The 22,009-nt window shown below is 39.7% G+C and overlaps 1 protein-coding gene across 2 annotated transcripts in view; it reads left to right on the top strand.

Moving 5' to 3' along the window:
- fam110b (family with sequence similarity 110 member B) overlaps positions 1 to 22,009 on the top strand; it is a 64,141-nt gene that overhangs the window by 37,310 nt on the left and 4,822 nt on the right. For both annotated transcript variants that reach the window (XM_080439551.1, XM_080439550.1), the window contains exon 2: positions 1,513 to 1,651. The gene's annotated coding sequence lies outside the window, so the exon portion shown is untranslated. The remainder of the gene's footprint in view (positions 1 to 1,512; positions 1,652 to 22,009) is intronic.

Below are 22,009 nucleotides of genomic sequence, written 5' to 3'. Positions count from 1 at the left end.
TAACGCTGTTAGCACCAAGAGCTACATCCTATAGCCTGGGGGGCCGTAACCGTGATGCCGCACATGCGCAGTAACAGTGAAACGCTAATAAACACCTTGAAATTTGGGAGAAGTGAAAAATTGAAAAATGGCGTTCCTGAGTGTCTTCACATGGTAATGATCACTTGCCCGTGTGCAAGTTCAGATGAATTGCTCAACCCACTGAGGAGAAAAACGTGTTCAGACAGACAGAGGGACAGACAGAGATTCTATTATAGGATTGCATTGGAATTGATTTGTTTGCACCACACTCTACATGCATTTCAGAGAGGCTATCCTTTACACACTATTGTGCTACAACTTCTCTCTCTACCAACTCTCGTTTACCCGTTTGCATATCCATCTTTGTTTTGTGTTTTTCCATGTTAACTCCATTTCATGTCTGACTGGATCGTTCTAAACAGAGACCATGTTTATTTACTTAATTTTTCCCCCAACTCACACTGTGTGACAACATGCAGTACAACAACCACACCGATTTTTATTTCAGCAAAGTAGAATAGGTCCAGATTTTGCAACAACACAATATAACAAAATAGATATATCAAGAACAATAACATTACATTTTTTTGTCTTTATTACACAATGTTCTCATTATTAAAGGTGTAAATGATTTTCTTTTGTTGTTATAGCTCTATATTCTGATGCCGTCTCTCCAGCTCTTTAGTAAGCAGAAAATGTATTTTCTGGTCGGGATACCAATTGTATCCAATCAGGAGAGAGAAAAATGAATACATTTTAATGAGTAAATAAATAAATGAGCAGACACATTTTTAACTGGAACACTATAAAATGGAAGCTGGTTATTCTTTCCTGATTGGATCAAATTGTCAACCCACCTGAAAATTTATTTTCTGTTTATTAAAGAGCTGGAGAGACAGGCCAGACCCCTGTCACTGAACAAACACTGTATAGCAATGATTACTATCAGAATATAGATCTTTAACCTTTTTCACAAAAACGTACACTACCTTTAACCCATTAAAACCGGGTCATTTTAGATTTTCAATCATTTTAACCACGTTAACCATTATTTTATACTTTGGCTATTCAGAAATAGCAGATATACAAGCTCATAGCGCGTCACTTCGTGCCGCGCTATAAGCTTGTAGATCTGCTATTTTTACAACTAAAATCTTGGCTTCTGGGGGTCCCTCCCTGGAACAAGATATTTTGAGACGGGGGTCGGCGGCCAAACACATATAATATGGGGGTCCTTGACATGAAAAAGTTTGAGCACCACTGATATAGCAACATATGTTTTTCAGAGAACTGTTAGGATTTAGAAGACATTTTTAGAATCGGCCTCAGCTCTTAATGGGTTAATTAGAAGTGTCCCTCCAGTTCTTTAGGCAGGTGTATGTTAAACCTACCTCGAATGACCAAAACATTGATCGATTTGCAAATCGATGATTTTATTAAATTATACCCTAGTTCAACTGCTGAATCGTTTTTTTTTTGCTTGATTGACAGGGATGCCTACTGAAAACCTGCAGCACCCGGAGGACGGGAAGGGGGAGGAGTCCAACTCCAACAGCCAATAGCAAAGCTTGGAATACCGTGGCTTAACTGGGAAGTCTGTGGTGTAGCCCAATAGCTGAGAACTGATCTGGTAAGACCCCCCACCTCTTTTGACATACATGTAGGTGTCTGTGTGCAAGGATGTATCTGTCTGTGTGTCTGTATCCATGTATTTTTTGTACATAAGCAAACATGGAATTACAGGGGGAATAAATGAACGGATGGATACAAAATATACAAAACATGGCTGCTGTTGAAAACGGCAATGTCCAGATTATATCTATGAATATAATTATCGAATGTGTCATTATCGGTTTTATTGAGTTGAAAGAAAGAAATACAAAATAAGATCCAAATGGAAACCTGAATGTATGTTTGGTTTTAAGGGCTTGTCTCTTGAGTCTAACATGGAGAGTGAATGGTTTAGTTCCCAGCAGTTCTCTCTCTGCTGTTCGTACAATGCATGCTGCTAACACAGGAAATACAAACGGCTGGAGGGGGGCTTGTGTGTGTGTGTGTGTGTGTGTGTGTGTGTGTGTGTGTGTGTGTGTGTGTGTGTGTGTGTGTGTGTGTGTGCGCGTGCGTGTGTGCATGTGTGCGTGTGTGCGTGTGTGTGTGGCTTTCATTGTATCTTGGCTATGTGCCCAGAGGTGATGCATTGGAGAAAGAGAGAGCTCAAGAGAGCCAGGGAGAGAGGGAGAAACCTAGAGAGAAAGAGAGTGGGAATTACTTTGAGTTTGGGGGAAATAGATGAGGAGGGAGCTTTGGGTTTCCAGGGATGTACTGTTCTGTTCTGTTCTGCTCTTCTGTTGTTATGGAAAAAAACTGGTTAAAGCCATTACATGGTTATGCCATGGTACTATGTGTCTCCATGTGCAGGGAAAGTTATGGAAATGTGGGTAAAGTATCAGAAATATCTTTCTAAAGACTTGAGTAGTTAAGCCCGATTTATACTTGGTTGCACGCCAGTGTCACGCACAGAAAATAGCACATCACGCTTAAAAGAGCAACACATTGTGAGCTTGTAGATCGGCTATTTCCACCAAATACGTTTCGTTACTACTGTAGCCGTACTGGTTGTTTCTTCTTAGAAGTCTTTCCCATATTATTGTACACATCTGATGATGTTGCATAGACTTTCTACTAGGTTTGATTATGTTTTCCCATGATTAAACATTCATTACCAAGGCCCTCATTGGAAACAAGTCCGCAAGGACTTTTATGAACGGACCTGTTAGACAAAGTATTTTAAATGTAACTGTGCTGTTTTACATTTTGTGCCTAATAAAATATTCAATCAATCAAAATTCAATCAATCAATTAAACTCTCTAAATAAATACATAATTATTCTGTATACTAGGGAGTATACAGTACATACCTGGGAACGATTAGGGAATTCATGCCCCACCCATTTATGCAAAACCCAGTGTGGTCCCCTACTGTACTATCTAAATATGGAGATATGGGTCCCTGATGTTATCAAAAACAGCTGATGTTGTGTTGATGCCATACATGGGTATAAATGGGAGACAGACAGACATACAGACATACAGACATTTTGTGCATTGACCTGTAAAATAATCGAGTTCCATTGCACACTACCACTTATAGTTCATATCGGTGAGTGGCACAAGCATGACCCAAGGCTTGACCAATCCATGAAGCTGATGGGTTGGGTTGGCAGGGAAAACGATGCCTAGTGCCTACACCCACTACACACACAGATTCAGTGCAGCCGGACAGATAGATCCGGTTGACCAAACTCCCACTCGGCACAGCACATCCCCGATATGTTGGCAACACAAAAGCCTAGTTTGAAGTCGATCTGCCGGACGGTCCCCCAAGTTACGCCCAGGAACACAGACACAGGTGTTGTGAATTAATAAATAGATAGATATCAGCTATATGCTTCAATATGCAGTATATCAGACACCTTTTAAACTTGATGACCTCTCTTTCGAACAAAAATAAATTAGTCGTAAAATGACCGATTTTTCTTTCTTCTAATTTGCCACCAATCGATTCATTTGGAGAATTGGAGTGAAAATCGGCCAATTTATATCAGTGGCCGATTAATCTCACAAGACAGATTCAGCTCAGATTGGTGGCCGATAAATCAGAGCACCCCCAATTTCCAATGTACGACACCCGCCTGCATTTATGTATAACTCGGGCTACCCAGTGATTAATGACTCTTGGTTGAGGGGCATTTTCAACTGATTGACCTATTTGTTTGGGCGTCTCTCTTTATTCCTGTCTATCATTAATTAACTATCACTACTTACTTACTTACCTACTTTATCATTAATCAACAGAGGTGGGACAAAGTCCCTATGTTGCAAGTCCAAGTCGAGTCTCAAGTCTTTGCTCTCAAGTCCCGAGTCAAGTCCAAGTCAACACAGCCAAGTCCCAAGTCAAGTCCAAGTTCTCAGCTTTTTGTTTCGAGTCCCACACAAGTCCTTAGCATTTTGGTTCGAGTCCCACACAAGTCCTAACCTTTTGTTTCGAGTCCCAAACAAGTCCTAACCTTTTGTTTCGAGTCCCACACAAGTCCTAACCTTTTGTTTCGAGTCCCAAACAAGTCAAAATGTTAATTCAAGATATGTAAAGATTTACATAAATCATGAGCATTTTTCACAATTAGCATTTGTTTTAAAACAAGGGTTCTTCCAGGCCAACAGAACGCAGATACTGTACTTTTAATTTCCTCCTTGAGGACAGGGTTTAAAAGGGCCCTTTTTAATGAATATAATGTAATTTTGTACAATCTGTATGGTAGAGTAGTTACTACAATATAACTTATACAATCAGGGTGGTTGTATTTTGTCTCCCTGCTCTTCTATTGAGACATTTAGATAATGTCAAAGGCCATGTCTCACCTAGACACAGGATCTGACACAAATTCAGTGTGTCCTCTGATCAAGCAGGCAGGCTCTATTATCACAATGGTGAAATTTCAGCACTTGCACTGGAAACCGCGTTCAAATCCGGGGTAGAAGAGGAAATGTATATAGCGCTGAAGTGGTCAATGTATGTTTTGTATTCATAACCAAAATCTACAAAGTAACTGGTACCTAAAGTTTTCAAATAATTGTAGTGGAGTAAAAGTAGGCTAATATCTGCCTCTGATATGTAGTTGAGTAGAAGTAGGTAGCTGATATATTGCACTTTTACCTTAGCGCTAGGTATACTCTTGGTTGCTTGTTTTTGCAGAAAATGCACTTAAGACTGATTAGTAGTTTCGTTCCCTATCTATGTTGAATGCACTTACTGTAAGTCGCTTTGGATAAAAGCGTCTGCTAAATGACTGTAATGTAGAAGTAAAAGTACTGAAAATTGCAAATACTGTACTTCAGTAAAGTAAAAAATAAGTCAAAATTGTACTTAAGTAAAGTACTTGAGTAAATGTACTTAGTTACTTTCCACCACTGGTTATAGTTTGCTCTTAGCACGCAGTAATGTTAATGTGAAGTATAGGTCTTGCCTTGCATACTGCTTTTCTCGTCTTGTCTTCCACCTTGTAATCTTTAAAACCGAAAGCTATAACTGCTGGAGTTGACATTTTATTCCACCTGGCTTCAGTTCCAGCAGCGACGGCAGGAGTGAAGCCGGTGTGTTGTTTGTTTGGTAACGTGCAACATGTGGGCCAGTGTTGTCAAGTATCGGGAGAGAAACAAGCGAACCGACTTCCAAAAACAAGCCAAAAACAAGCCAAAGTTTGTCCAAAAGTTAGGGTAAATAAGCAGCTTTGGCAACACTACACTAGGTGTCACTGACGGCCGGGATTTCTGACTAATAACATTATAGTTGATGCACACTTTTTAATTTTTTTTGGCTTGCTTAAGTGACTTGATAGTGACTTGAAAAGACTTGAATTTTCAAGTCAAGAGGGCTCAAGTCAAGTCAAGTCTCAAGTCTTTAGCGTTCAAGTCAAGTCAAGTCTCAAGTCTTTGGCATTCAAGTCCCAAGCAAGTCCAAGTCTATTTTTGATTTGGTCAAGCAAGTCTAAAGTCATCAAAATCGGGACTCGAGTCCAAGTCGAGTCTCGAGTCTCGAGTCCAAGTCCCCACCTCTGTTAATCAAACAGCACATTTAAGATGCAGTGAAAACAAATAGCTTTGCACTGTATTCTGTATTAATAGGGGAGGTGCGAAAACAGACTTCCTCTGTGTTTGATAACTTGAAGCTTGAACTTGAAGGCTGTAAAAGCATGTGCGGCCAGTGCTGAAGACGTGGTTAGCCATTTTTTGCCCAAACCAAAATGTTGGAGTAGGGTCCTCACAGTCACACTGAAGGATGACTGGAATCTGTAATGATGAAGTCTTTATTATTATTATTATTATTATAACTTTTCTGAAGGTACCACCAACGTTTTGCCACAAAGCCTTCATCAGTGTATGTTTTACAAGCTTAAGCAACACCACCTCCATATAGAATCCATTTAGATTTAGATGAGCAGATATTATGTTGTCCATGATGTCATCCTTGTTCATGCTAATCTATGCTCTGCTGCACGTGCCCCCTATGCTTCCCTCCCACTCTCTCTAAATGTCTCAGTTTTGGCTCTTTGATGCTTAAATGTCACAACTGCAAAACAACAGTGCTGCAGTACCTAGTGACCACATCAAGAAAGAGAAATTATTAGGCTCTCTTTCTCCAATATAATTTCAAGACAGTGATTTATTACAATGATACAGAATCTCCATAGTACTAGAAGGTAACAAAATGTATTCGTGACAGCCACCAACAATAAAACAGTTGATGTATTAAGATGATTTTAACAGAAAAACATAACCTGTTACATTGTGTCCTAAGTCCCCAACAACAATTTGTAGAATTGTCCTTCGTCCTCTCATAAAAGGACAGAATTTTCTACGTTATTTGTATTTATATTTATTTTTGGGTTAGCTATTTCTTCTGGCTGGTATTAAAACGGACCTTACTGTAACCACATGCTTCTTCATCTCTTACGTAAACGCTTGCCATTTTCCCATCGTTTTCCTTTTTTTGCATAATTCCTTTACTTCACTACAGTATGGCTCTTCCTCCATCTTTTCTTTTCTCTCTCTTCCCTGACTCTCTCTCTCTTTCCACCTCTGTTTCTCTTATGACTGTCATGCGCTTTCTCACAGGAAAATGTGTGTGTGTGTGTGTGTGTGTGTGTGTGTGTGTGTGTGTGTGTGTGTGTGTGTGTGTGTGTGTGTGTGTGTGTGTGTGTGTGTGTGTGTGTGTGTGTGTGTGTGTGTGTGTGTGTGTGTGTGTGTGTGTGTGTGTGTTTCAGTCGGTGTCAGCTGATTTAGCTTGAATTTCTGTGTGTAAGACACAGGGGAATGCAGTCTGGTATGTGGAGAGCATTAATTTATCACTGTGTCTGAGAGGACATGCTTCATAACTTATATTCTAAAAAACAATGTGTCCAGTTCTACAAGTAGGCCTGGGCCGCCATTTGCAATGTTTAATGTCTATCTGCGTTGCTTCCCCTTTTACCTGTGCTCTTCATAAGTCTGACTTTAGTCATTTGTGTCATTGAGGACGTTTAGTTAAAACGTAGTAAACTGCTCTCCATTTCTTGTCTTTCTTCTTCCCTCTGTATTCCATGTTGCATTCAGCAGAGAATCAGGACAACACATGGCACTAATTAACAAGAATTCAGTCCTTAAACACTGGCCTGCGTGCGTGCGTGCGTGCGTGCGTGCGTGCGTGCGTGCGTGCGTGCGTGCGTGCGTGCGTGCGTGTTTTGCGTGCGCACGCTCCAGTTCCATAGCATTAGGTGAATAGAATTTGTATGGGCTGTGAACGGAAACACATACTGTAGTTGGGACATCTAGTTCTGTGTACAGTTAATTCATTAATAGACAATAATGATGAAATAATCTGCATTTTCTTTTCCTTCTGTGTTTTATTTCTTACTAGGGAACATTGTTTTGGTGAAACCTACAGTATCCAAACCCTCTAGCCACACGATGCCATGCCACATATTTCCCACACGTTTTCTTCATCAAGCCTTTCTGGAATAGAGAGCTACAATGCCTCTGTCCTCCATGCATACCAATTAAGCCTTTTTGAATGTGAATGTGAAGAAAACTGTCAATCTCAGACAGGAGAACTGGAGGCGACACAAAAGGAAGAAAAGATGCATGACTAATAGCATTTGATTCGTGCATTTTTTTAGACAAACTAATTAGGTATAGTCTGTGATTCAAACTCATGCATCTTAATCTAGAAGCACCTTGAACAAATACTAGTTTATATCTTCCATATCTTCTTTTAAAATTATCCAGTGAACTCCCTTATGTAACTGTTGCTCCTGGTTAACACCATCGTCAACATTCTCAGAATATCCAGTCTTGTTAACCCATTCTATCCGGGAAAGCGTGTTTTTATACTTTGGCTATTCAAAAATAGTAGATATACAAGCTCATAGCACATCACTTTGTGCCGCGCTATTGGCTTGTAGATCTGTTTTTTTTTTTTTTATCAATTTGTGAAAATGTGAGCAAATCTTGAATATATATATTTTAAAAAGCAAATATTTTTAACTAAAATATTTGCTTCTGGGGGTCCCTGGAACAATATATTTTGAGATGGGGGTTGGGTCCTTGACATGAAAAAGTTTGAGAACCACTGATTTAGCAACATGAATTTTTCAGAAAACTGTTTTAGATTTAGAAGACCTTTGTAGAATCGGCCTCAGGTCCTAATGGTTTAAAGTCACTGTGGGACTAGCCTCGATCTCCAGGCTCTCTAGTTTTGCTAAAAAATAAAAGCCTGGAGGAGCGCGTCGGTGTACCCGGTATAGGAAGTGTTTCATTTCCCCAACCAACCAGAGTGCAGTGGGCGTCGCTCGTAATGTTGTGTTAACGGGGCGGGGGTTGACGGACAGATCGGTGAACCAATGGGATCAGGCGCAATCTCTCCGCGCCTCTATACACCCGCCCCTCTATACACGAAAACAGGAGCGCTAGTGCAGCCTACTGTGGGACTAAAACTGCTACCTTGACATTTAGAATTTCAGTGTCATTTTCCTTCTCCAGGCATTTGTCACAATGCAGAGGAGGAAAAGAATGTCTTTTCTGCATTCCCACTCCCATTACTTGCGTTATGTGCATCGACAGCCACATTCATTCAGGCCAAATGGCTAGTGCTAGCTGCATTGATTTCAGTGAGAAATGCTACCAAGCTCTTTGAATGGGAGCCACATGGCAAACTTTCTCAGCACTTTGTGACAATTTAATTGACTGGCGAGGAGAGCAGAACACAGAACAACTATATGAGACTTGTGTTGGAATGAGGACGCTTTTTTTGGGGTAATAAATCATGTTTATACAACTTGTATAAGTTTAATTACTTATACAAATATGAGTCCCATTAGTTAACGTATTAAGTTTAAATTACAATGTACATTTTGAAGATATTTCCTCCATGTTTATACATTCTGAAAGATAAATATTATAACTTCTATTGCAATTACATTATGACTAAGTTTATAATGTCATGTGTAAAATAAATGCATTTAAATGATTGAAAACATGTATTCACAGTAGTTTAGACGAGAGTAGTTTAGAAGCTGAGAAGTTTGTTTTAATATTACACTACGATGCCTGTATGGAACGCACATCCCTCCGGTTATGCAATACCCATTGTACCCATTGTCAGAGTACCCGTTATACCTGTTGTACCCGTCGTCAGAGTACCCGTTATACCCATTGTACCCGTCGTCAGAGTACCCGTTATACCTGTCGTACCCGTCGTCAGAGTACCCGTTATACCTGTCGTACCCGTCGTCAGAGTACCCGTTATACCTGTCGTACCCGTCGTCAGAGTACCCGTTATACCTGTCGTACCCGTCGTCAGAGTACCCGTTATACCTGTCGTACCCGTCGTCAGAGTACCCGTTATACCTGTCGTACCCGTCGTCAGAGTACCCGTTATACCTGTCGTACCCGTCGTCAGAGTACCCGTTATACCTGTCGTACCCGTCGTCAGATTAACCCGTTGTCAGAGCACTTAGTGCCGTATCCCTTAGTACAGTGCCAGTCTATGACGTCATATTGATGACATCAGGGATCTCCATATATGGGCATATATATTAGGGACACAAACAGACAGATGCAGAGGCACTGACCCACCATACACACACACGCCAAGTTTGAAGTCGATATGCAGAGGACAGACAGACGGATTTGCTGATACACAGCTGTGACTTGTGTGTGCGCACACACACGCGTGCGCGTGTGCGTGTGTGTGTGCATGCATTCAGTGTGTGCCACCCTCCTTCATTTAATTACAGAAGGGCTGAGCCAGGATGATGCATTCCCCCACACCCCTACACACGTCACACACACACACACTCCCTCACCCACACCCACACCCACACACTCTTTGTTAATGAGAGACTGTCCCACACTGTGTATGATACTGGCCGTGTGTGTGTGTGTGCTTATGTTGGTGTTTATGATTACGGTACATTGCTACCTTCTCATTGGCTCAGCTCCAGTCATAGTCATCATGGCATCTCTTTTACACACAGGCTGAAAGAGTAGCTTTGACCGCAGTGTGTGTGTGTGTGTGTGTGTGTGTGTGTGTGTGTGTGTGTGTGTGAGCGTGTGTGAGCGTGTGTGAGCATGCGTGCGTGCGTGTGTGCGCACAAATAGACAGAGTTTAAGCATATTATGTAAAAATTCCTTTTTCACAGATTGCATTTAAAGTCTTACGTATATTCCTAAAGAGGTGTGTCTCTCTGTGTGTGTGTGTTTGTGTGTGACTGTGTGTGTAAGCCACATCAGCAGTGGGTGGATTTGGACTGCAGATTAGAATCACATCTCAATCTCTATATGCACCCATGCATATACAACACACTGTGGATTATATACGTAGGCCGATCTAATCTGATTCTGAGAACACAAGGTCACATATTGGATATAATCATTTGAATGAAATATGAATTATGGATATGAAACCCTCACACTGTGTGTGTGTGCGTGTGCGTGTGCGTGTGCGTGTGTGCGTGTGTGTGTGCGGTCATATACTGTAGGCTAACAAGAATAATTGAACTAGGCTGGTCTTTAGCATTCTAATTTAATACCGATGAACAAGTTAGTCATTAAACAGACATATACTGTCATGACTCATTAGCTAGATGAGTCTGGTCAGCTCTCAGTGGAGCCCACTAGATAAGTACTGTACTTTATTCATCCCAGAGGGGAAACAAGATGATAAGATATAAGGTAAGATAAACCTATATTGATCACCATGGGGAAATTCAGGTGTCTTAGCAGCAACAGCAGTACTGTACATATGAAATACAGGATAAGTACAGGTAAGAGAAGAGAGATAATAATAAGAATACATTAAATAAGATAAATAGGCTTAGAATCTGACAGCAGACCTCTACTACACTAGGCCTGAGTTAACACGTGTATATTCTATAAATAAATATAAGTATGAATGTACAATCAATCTATCATCACCAGTGAATATCTCTCTGTAAATGCAGCAAATCTCTGTGTGCGTGCGATTGAGCGTGTGTGTACAGTATCTGTCCTTTGCGTATCTCGAGAACTGTCTGACCGATCGACTTCAAACTCGGCACGTGTATCGCACAGTGATGGAAGAAGTACTCAAATGTTTTACTTAAGTAAAAGTATCAATACTGCAAATGTAGAAATACTCCGTTTAAGTAAACGTCCGGAATCAAAAATAAATAAAAGTACAAAAGTATTGGTGTCAAAATGTACAAAAAGTAGAAAGTACTCATTATGCAGAATGTCCCATTTCACAAGTTTTCAAATGTATCCATGGAAAGGAGACAGAAGATCTACAAGCTCACATGCGACGCATTGTGAGCTTGTAGATCGGCTATTTTCAAATGGCCGAAATGGGTAATGTATGTTTTGTAATAATAATCCAAATCTACAAAGCAACTAGTAATAATTGTAGTGGAGTAAAAAGTACAATATTTGCCTCTGAGATGTAGTGGAAATTGGAAACGCTCCAGTAAAGTAAAAATCCCTCAAAAGTGCACTTAAGTACAGTACTTGAGTACTTACTTAGTTACTTTACACCACTGATGGTAAGTCGCTCAGGATACCTAAATTGTAAATTGTACTCCACAAGGTTGGAGGCCTTCTGAACAGCGTGTGTGAAACATGTCTTGGATGAGAGGGAGAGAAACGCTGATGATATTCTCAGCTGTCTGCTTGAGTCTTTTGTAGAGCGTTGCGATCAGAGACCTGGTACGTCCCCCACCAGACGGTAATGCAGCTGGAGAGGACGCTGTCAGTGGTTCCTCTGTAGAAGGATAGGTGGGGGTACTGTAGGTTCACCTTCTTCAGCCGCCGCAGGAAGTGTAATCCCTGCTGGGATCTCTTGACAAGAGAAGAGGTGTGTGGACTGGTGGATGGTCCAGGACAGGTCCTCTGAGATACAGTGGTTCCCAAACCTTTTAGCTCAAGACCAAAAAGAGAAATTAGACATTTGCCCGGGGCCCAAACTAGTGAGTATAGCAGATCCCAAACTAGTGAAGAATAGCAGATCTACAAGCTTGTATATCTGTTATTTTCACTACTTCTTGAATGTTGTTTTTATTTACTATTTATGGAAATTATTTTCAAATACTTTTTTTATCAAATACTTTTGAAAATTTGTTTTTAATATGTTTATACGAAAAAAGGGGATATTTACTCACAACCCATAAATAGGTCCGCGACCCGAAACATGGGTCCAGACCCACTTTGGAGCCGTTGACGTTCAATGGGGGAGTGGGAAGTCACCAATTATCTCCTTTGTTTTGTCGACGTTCGTTCAGCCAGCCTGGCAGCTGTTTCACCTCCTCTATGTAAGGTGTTTTTATTGTTCGCTAATGAGGCCCAACACTACAGTGTTGTCATCCACAAACTTAATGGTGTGGTTTGGAATGGATGTGGAAGTGCAGTCGTGGCAGGGCTCCAGGCTCACTTTATATATATAAATCATAAAAAAGTTGTATATATATATATGTACATATTTTTTTTTTATTTAAACACGTTAACCACTTAAACCCCATATGGGTAACTAGACTCCCTCAGGGCTCAATACTAGTGTCTTTTCTGTTTTATGTTATTGTGGGGAAAGCTTTCGCTGAAAATAGCCGATCGAATATGCTCGGGCAATCCTTTCTATTTTCCTATCATGATTTATGGCCCCTGATACAAGATCTGATTGCCAAGGGGGCAGTAGTAGTAGGAGGGGGTGTGGGTGTCATATACGGTAAAGAGCCATGCATGACTGTTGGAGGAAATACAGTAATTGAAAGTACCTGTATTGGTTGAGATGGAGAGTTGGACCCAGTAGCTTGTACAGACACCAGATTTACGTGAGACGATCCGATCTGTTAGTGAGAGAGTTTGATAAAAATACCTTTATTGGAGCTTTATGCCTCCGCTGCCTTTTACAAGGGGAGTTACATCACAGCACGGAACTCCATGTAATCAATGCCAGCACTGACGACCGACTTTAGTGTTGAGGAAAAAACGCAACCTCTTGCATCATGTTCCGTTTAATATCACAATCAAAATCATATCCATAACATTAACTACTCTGTGGAGCACGCAGAGCCGCGTTATGGTGAAGCGTCAATCCATGGAAAGGGAGACGGGTTTGTAATTCATCTCCACCAGAACGTGTAGATTGGCAATTTTTGCAAGGATTGTATTTAGTTACTAGTTTGACAGTAAGTTTGTTCTCCATCTCTTTCTGCTGTGTGTATCCTCTTCTAACAGCAGCGCGCTTGCAACTGAGTTTTATCTGAGCAGGATGATACTTGCTGCGGTAACTTTTAGAATGTATTCTGTGTAAACATAATAATGTGTTGCTGGTTTCGTGCGGTGATATTGCTTTTTGCCCCAAAAATATATTGGCCAAGGCTCGTGACCGCCACACACTCACTGATTACAATATTATACAAGTACTGAACAAACTGCACATGCACACAAACATTGTTGTAATGTCCATAATAATCCCATTGTTGATGTAAAAAAAAGAAATCATCCAAATGATGCGTCGCCTGCGAGCAAGCTCAGGCATATACTGCACTGTACTCCCATGGTTATGTAACTGTCACTAGCAAGTGAGCAGTGTGGCGATCTATTTAAGCTGCATATTCAATTGTTCTTTCTGTCTCACCATCATCGCTGTAGGAGTGAGTTTCTCAGCTCTATAGTAGGCTAGTGGTGTAAAGTAACTTAGTACATTTACTTAAGTAAACATTTGAGGTACTTTGACTTTACTGGAGTATTTCCAATTTTCAGCACTTTTACTTCTACTCCACTACATCTCAGAGGCAAACGTTATGCTTTTACTCCACTACAGTTATTTGAAAACCTTAGTTACTAGTTACTTTGTAGATTTTGATTATTATTATAAAACCTACATTAACCACTTCATGCCTATATACAGTACCTAGCTCTGACATCAGGAAAACCCCTCCTGGAAACTCCATTATGGAGATAACCGAAACATCCAGGACGGACATCATAGTCCCAGATTTGGGCATAACTGACATAGCCCGCTCCATATATGGATATGCCTGACACTACCTGACATCACCGTAGTGACATCAGGGGACACAGCCAACAGTATAAAGGACCCTGGATGCCCTGGTTAAGGGAGTGTCCTCAGCCACGCTCGAAGATCATCTTAACTCTCTCCAGAGTACCAGGAGATTAGCTGGCCTTACAAACCAGTTAATCACGGATTGCATATTCAAGGACTACTAGCTGGCTTTACAACCCAGTTAGGCCTCACAGTGGCTCTTGAGTCCGGTTTCAGTTTTACAGTAGTGTTGATTTTGACAGCAACTTTTATTCAGTTTTAGTCATAGTCTTTTGAATCATATTCCATTTAGTTTTTGTCATATTTTAGTCATCTGAAATGTTTAGTCTAGTTTTAGTCGACTACATATCATAAGATTATAGTCGGCTAAATCGACCGTTGATTTACTGATAAAATTGGAATTGGAACACTGTAAAATTGAAGCTGATATATGGATGCTCTCTCCTGATTGGCTGAAATGGGAAACCCACCTGAAAAAATGTATTTTCTGTTTATTAAAGACCTGTAGGGACAGGGAGACCCCTGTTACTGAACAAACACAACGCAATAGCAATGATTACTAACACAATATAGAGCTTTAACCTTATAACAAAAAAACGTTGTTTTAACACAAAAAAAGATCACTTACACTCCCTTTAACTATAATAATCCTAATCTCATTATTCTGCCCTTATACCATGGATCTGTACAGTACTATACAGATAACGAAAAAAAAGAGGACAAAGCAAAACTTTTCTTGTACTTTACTTGAAGAAAGTCAGCTTTACATCCGTAAAAAGACAAAGGTTTCCAAGGCCCTGTGTTAAACAGAAAAACAGTGTGTAGGCAGGAGATTACAAAACTGTGTGGCTGAGGCAGTGTGACTCAATTACTTATGGCTGTGGAAAGTATCACACCTGCTACTTACTACTGTGATTGCACTGTTACTACTTCAATGATGATCACTGATCAGAGCATTGGACTGGGTTACATATTTAACCAAATTACCAAAAACAGCCACAAGATAGAGTTCTGTCAGATAACTCACGAATAGATTGAACCAATATTACAGATCAAATATATGAAACAATATTATAGAATGAGAATACAAGAGTGGATGTAATATATTTTATTTTGGCGTTCAGGCTCTGCTACATTTTTCTCCCTGCTCAGCATAATTAAGACAACCATCATTAACCTTTAAGAGCAGGGAGATATATATACATAACAACCCCCCATGGGGAACAGAACCAATAGCAGAGCCCACTGGTGGTGCTGGGGTGGTGGTGGGAGTAAACGCTGCATGACAACACCTATGAAACACTAAGCAGACAGAACACAGATGAAGGTGAGCTTAAATAACCCGCCCGATTGGACAGCTGACTGCCACGTCAGAGTATGACGTACTGTATGGGTCTGCATGATGCTGTAACCAGCACCATAGAATCTCTCTCGAGTGTATGCTGCCAGAACTAACTCGCAGGCTACGTATAATTTGTCCTTACAGACTCATTGTAAGTAAATAGAAAACATAAGGATACAGTAAATGTATGCAAAATAACACAGACATTAATCAAAAATGCAGCGGGTGACAGCACAGTCGTCATAGATTTCCACAGTCATGACAGGTGTGCGAGTGTCTGTCATCGTGGCCTCGACTTTAAAATCACCGTCCGAGTGAGAGAAGGAATGGCCTCCTTTCCCTCTGAGAAATCCCTTCTGGGCACCGTTATACATCTCGTGAAAAAGATTATTATCACAACTTGTGTTCATGCTAAAGAATCCCCCCGCATGCCAGTTTGAGTACAGGTTGTAGTCGAAGGGCACAGAGAACATGTAAGCTAGCTTCTTGGTGCACAATTTGCTGCGGGGATTTTGGAGCTCGTAGGTGAAGACGCCGACAGCGCCCCTCGCAAGGTTTGCCGTCTTATGGAACTCAACCATGTACTCCTTGGACGAGGCGATTTCTTGCGTTAAAGATCTGGTACAACTGCCACTCGAAACATACATCCTTAATAGTACGAAGAAAAACAAAAGTTAGAGCCAGAGGCGTAATTTCAGGAAAAAATAGGGGGCTGCAAAAATAAATTTTAATTTTGACACCATTTTCAAAATAGCAAAAAAAGTTGATCTACAATCTTGTAAATCCACCATTTTCGCAATTTGTTGGGGTTGAGAAAGAGAAAATGTGTCACATGTACTGTTAACAGGCATGGATTCAGATTAATCCGCAACAAAATGTTTAGAGTTGGGGAATATATGCATACAAATATGAACACTAGGGGGCAGCAATTGTCATCCCGGGAGACCCCCAAACAACACCACTGGTTAGAGCAACAAAATAGCAAAAAAAGTTGATCTACAATCTTGTAAATCCACCATTTTCGCAATTTGTTGGGGTTGAGAAAGAGAAAATGTGTCACATGTACTGTTAACAGGCATGGATTCAGATTAATCCGCAACAAAATGTTTAGAGTTGGGGAATATATGCATACAAATATGAACACTAGGGGGCAGCAATTGTCATCCCGGGAGACCCCAAACAACACCACTGGTTAGAGCAACTGATGAAAATAATAATGATAATAATGATAATAATGATAATAATGATAATAATGATAATAATAGTACAAAAAGGAGTAGAAAACAGATTAGTAAAAATAAACAAATACCTGGGATTAATGAGTATATGGGAACTCCAGTTGCTGATCGTAATGTCGCAGTGGCGATCCATGACACTCGATTCAGCAGCATCAGCCTTCCTTGCCATGGTAACTGGAAAAACAAATAGTCCGGTGGATTGGTACGAAATTTTAGGTGAATCTTCACTTTTTCATAAAAGCGTGAAACTTGGTACACTTGTACAGTTTGGGGCCCTGAACAATTTGGATATGGAGCCATCGCAAAAAAACGCTCCCCAGTGGCCTTGGCAGGTGTTTTACTTTCCACCATAACCAAATGATGTATTTTGCATCATATATCCTAAACCAAACATGATAATACAGAATAGGTGATGTCTACACCACATGTTTTGATGGTTAAGGATTACAGTGATACCATTCAAACCATCTCAAACTGTGGGTTGGGACCCCAAATGGAGTCACGGGAAGGTGCCAGTGGCTACATTAACTGAAACAATTTAAATGTGAATCCTGAAGTCTGTTTTTGTTTTGTTTTTGAAAAGCATACAATTATTATAATGGTTCTGGCAACAGATATAGGCTATATACTATAGGCTATAATCATATGAGGCAAAACAACATAAAATCAGTATATAAACTAATTTATCAACGCCAAAATTACAATGGAATAACACAGAAATTAATACATTGTAATTGTACAATTAATTATCTAGCCAGTCACACAAGCAATGCAACTAATTAGATCTCCCCCTGTAAAGGGTATTTTAGCAACCGAGTTAGCGGACACAACTGTGTCTTTGATGGTTTTATTATACTAACCAGTAGTCAAGTAGAGTCAGGTTATAAACCTAAAAAAGTAAACACAAACAACAACGCAACGACAAATTACTGACATGAAATATACACACAAAACTATAAACCATATCAGAAATATATATATTTAATGTTGTGTAAACACTCTCAATTCTTACCGTCAGTCTCTCGGAGCTCACAATGGAAAATGACGAATGCAGCAATAACACCCTGGTAACTAGTAACACTGGTGCAGGCACAAAACACTTCGTCCTGATAGTGAGCATCCACTCCATTTATATTGGCTTGGTCTACCCATGTGGATGTAACCTTCTGTTGATTAATCATGTGACTTGTGTATTGTCTTATGTGGAAACACAGGCTTCAGCACTGTTCTAAACAGTAGGTACTGTCCCCCAGCTCCTCCCTCATCTGACCTAATCAATCAAAATGCCACTCAGGTGACATGTGTAAAGTCCACTATGGCTTTTAGAATTTGTATATATTTGTACCTTCGGATTACAACAATTTATTACTCCAAATAAGCAGTATTAACCTTCATATAAGCATGTATCAACTCCTAGAATAATAACTCGGCCTATCACTCCGGTATAAGATCCTAAATAAGCAGGAAATACACACATACTGTACATTTCTGCCATTTGAAAATAGCCGATCTACAAGCTCACAATGCGTCGCGATGCGACGCATTGTGAGCTTGTAGATTGGCTATTTTCAAAAGATTTTTATACATTTTATACATTTGAAAACTTGTGAAATGGGGACATTCTGCATAATAAGTACTTTCTACTTTTGTTACTGTAAGTACATTTTGATACCAATACTTTTGTACTTTTACTCAAGCACATTTTGAATTCCGGACTTCTACTTGTAACAGAGTATTTCTACATTGCAGTATTGATACTTTTTAGATACTTTTTAAGTAAAACATTTGAGTACTTTCCCCACCACTGCTGTAGGCTATACCCATAACTGTGAGTGAGTGAGTGATAAATAAACCCTTGTGAATCTTGAATCTGTTTTACCTCCCTCTGTTTTACATCTTGTTTCCCCTGAGGGAGGGTTTGTGATACATATCCCTGTTCTCATCTATTAAGTATGCTGAGCAGTGAGTAATATGTAGCAGAGCCTGAACAACACCAAGATCAAATATAATTTTCACACCTGAAATCAGCAACTGAAACAATCGCTGTACTCTTTCACACAAATAAAACAGAGTAGGCTTATATTGATTTCTAAGCTACACTGAACAGTTAGTGTATAGATTTCAGCAACTGTAGTCTAATTTATAGGTCTACTTAAATAAAAATCAGTTTCATCGAGCGACACATTCGTGCAACAAAGTGCTTGCTCATTTTAATGAGGTACAGTAGGTGGGCCTGCTTGCTGAACCATAACAACTGGATTCTTGGCCTAATATGCTGGACATGGCAGAATGAAGATTATCCTCCACTAATTCAGTTTGTTAGTAAACCTCAATATAAAGTTTACTCAAAAACTGAAACTCTTGTGAGTAAGATTCAATATTCTCAGAATATTACATGTCGAGAAAGCGTCACATATCAATATTTGCATTCTGTGTGGATGTACTCATGATACAAAGCAAATTAATTGCATGAAATAAACGCTCATGGTGTGTAAGGACCTTAAGCCTCAATTCAACTATCAACTTTCAGAGTTTCAGCTTGTGAGTAAGCTTCAGTACAAAACTCATCCTCTAGAGTTTCAGCTTGTGAGTAAGCTTCAGTACAAAACTCATCCTCTAGAGTTTCAGCTTGTGAGTAAGCTTCAGTACAAACATCATCCTCTAGAGTTTCAGCTTGGGAGTAAGCCTCAATACAAACATCATCCTCCAGACTTTCAGCTGTAAGCCTCTTGCAGAAAAAAAGAGACCATTGCTTTTTCTCACTGAGTTATTGAGACAGAACAGCGAAGAAAGACAGGAACCTGAGGGCAGAGCGGAGAGATGACTTACAACAGATCCTGAGATGGAATTAAAGCCTAAATGTTGTAGTTGTGTAGTCAGCAAATTAACTGGTGGAAGCGTGAGGGTGCCTCCTACACACAGTACAACATTTTAATTAAAACGATGTTCCAATTGTGAACCCAAATTGGGTCATTTAGCTGCTGTTGTTGACTCTAGACCTGAGGGTTGGGAAAGCTGTGATTAATCTAGCAGCAAAAAAACAACCCCTTCGCTGAGCCTGTTTGATTTGAAAACGAACCAGGACAGAATGAGAAATGCTCTGCTAACTAATGCAATAGTTGATCTGGTAATGACATACCGGTATGTAGGGTGACTCTGCAAATTAAAGCATCCTGTTGGTAAACAAGGCAGAAATTAAGGCAAACATTACTACTGAGTCAGAGATGGTAGCTTTTCAGTGACTATAGATTCACCTTGAATCCTGTCAAAAAATATATGAGCTAAGCTAAAGTTAATATGTTGAGTTTTGGTTTGTGTCCCTGCTAGAGCCTGGATGATATGCATGACTTTGACGTTTAAAACTTTTCTAACTATGTCCTCCTCATCCATGAACCAAGAGACTCTCTGTCTCTGTTTTCTTTGTCTTAACAAAGAAACAAGCTTTATTGGCATGATAAATTATGAATTCCTAAAATGCAAAAGCATTCTGTCAGTCTCCTCTTTATTGCATTGTTTATTCATGGGTTGAAAAGGTTTTCTCTGGAACAAATGTCACTTTATATTGCTTTAGATTCATCAACTGTAAAATGTAAAACCCTAGGTTAGAGGAATACAAATGGAATAAAGTAGAGTATGATGACTGTTCAGTAATTATCTCTTCCCTCCCAAAACATTTTGACCAACTACACTAAAAGCAAACTCACATAAACAATAGCATTATTTATCCACCACATTAGTACTAAAAGTACTAAACCATGGCCCTAAAACACGGCTACTGAGCTGTGTAATTTATGAACCATTCATCACTGCAACTGGTCCACTGCTGATACCTTTTTACTGAGTGTGTGCATTTGTGCATGTGTGAGCGTAACACAAAGCTATTTTACATGCTGTTTTTTTAGGCTGATGTTAACTATATTCTTCCTGTTTTGAGACTGTCAGTATATCATGTTTTATTCAGCCTACTGTAGCTTACAGCACAGGAACTCCTTTTGATATTTGTTAAATTGCTTGCTCAACCTTATTTTTTGCTCAGCCCCAGTATTTTGGAAATAATGTTATATATGAGATCAAACCTCACTACCAGAACAACTTAATCTCCTCAACTATGTTGGCAGTGTTTTATGACACTCTATCAAAGTGTTTTTTTGTGGTGTTCATATTTATTGCAAGTAAATGGGTCTCAGAAATACATGAAGTGTAAAAGTAAATCTTTCTTTGTATTATACATTTCTGTTTGTATATGTATTTAACAAAGGTTTAAACATGATGCAGGGTGAATTAAACAAGTGAAGAAAACCTGTAAGATATTATGATAAAATGGATCACATGTATTGTGCGAACCTGCAATAAAGTATATATTTTTTATTATTGCAAGTAGAGAAATTAAGCTTAACAGTAGAATAAGCTTAAACTTTGGAGATGACTCCAAACCATTGGTCCTAGTAATTGTTTATTATCTAATTAACCAATCAGTTTAGTTAGAGAATGAACACCTTCTTTTTACACCTCCATGGGAACCCAATGCAAACCGGTCTTATGTATTCAACCCTGGGGGATTTCTGATTTCATTGTACAGTGTTACTGCTGCCATCATTCAGTGATTTTATACTTCATAGTCCCACCACTATCAGTGTCAAGGCTCCAAATGGTGACTCGGCATTCTCAAGCTCTTCTGTGAAAGCCTTCACTCAACCCAGGGGGTGTCCTTATCTAAAGCTTTTAATGGGCTTTTCTGTTCCCCATGAATGAGCCGTCATTTCAACTGGAGTTCATCGACAAAACTTACTTACAGTTTGTTACATTGAATTAATGTTTTATTTCAAATACATAATCCTAGGGTCCCCTGATTGAAATAACAGAAAACTAAAATCAGTCTAGCCATACATAATTCGTATTCTTTCATTTTATTAGCTTGTGGACATAAGGTATATATGACTGGTGGTAGCTTTTAGACAATTGATCTTGACTGCATGTCCTGCCTTCCTGCTCTCGGTGTGTGTGTGTGTGTGTGTGTGTGTGTGTGTGTGTGTGTGTGTGTGTGTGTGTGTGTGTGTGTGTGTGTGTGTGTGTGTGTGTGTGTGTGTGTGTGTGTGTGTGTGTGTGTGTGTGTGTGTGTGTGTGTGTGTGTGTGTGTGTGTGTGTGTGTAGTCAGTGAGCATTTGTGTGTGTGCCATAGATAGTGTGTTTGTCTCCTGTGATAATTTGTCCTGTAGTGTGTATGTTTGTTACTGTGATTCATGTATGTGTATGTATGTATACGTGTCTTCCTATCTT

The sequence above is a fragment of the Gymnoscopelus braueri genome (assembly GCF_963280865.1).
Source record: "Gymnoscopelus braueri genome assembly, chromosome: 10".
NCBI lineage: Eukaryota > Metazoa > Chordata > Actinopteri > Myctophiformes > Myctophidae > Gymnoscopelus > Gymnoscopelus braueri.
Note: the sequence above shows the minus strand (reverse complement) of the source record. Positions and strands in the feature narration are given on the sequence as shown.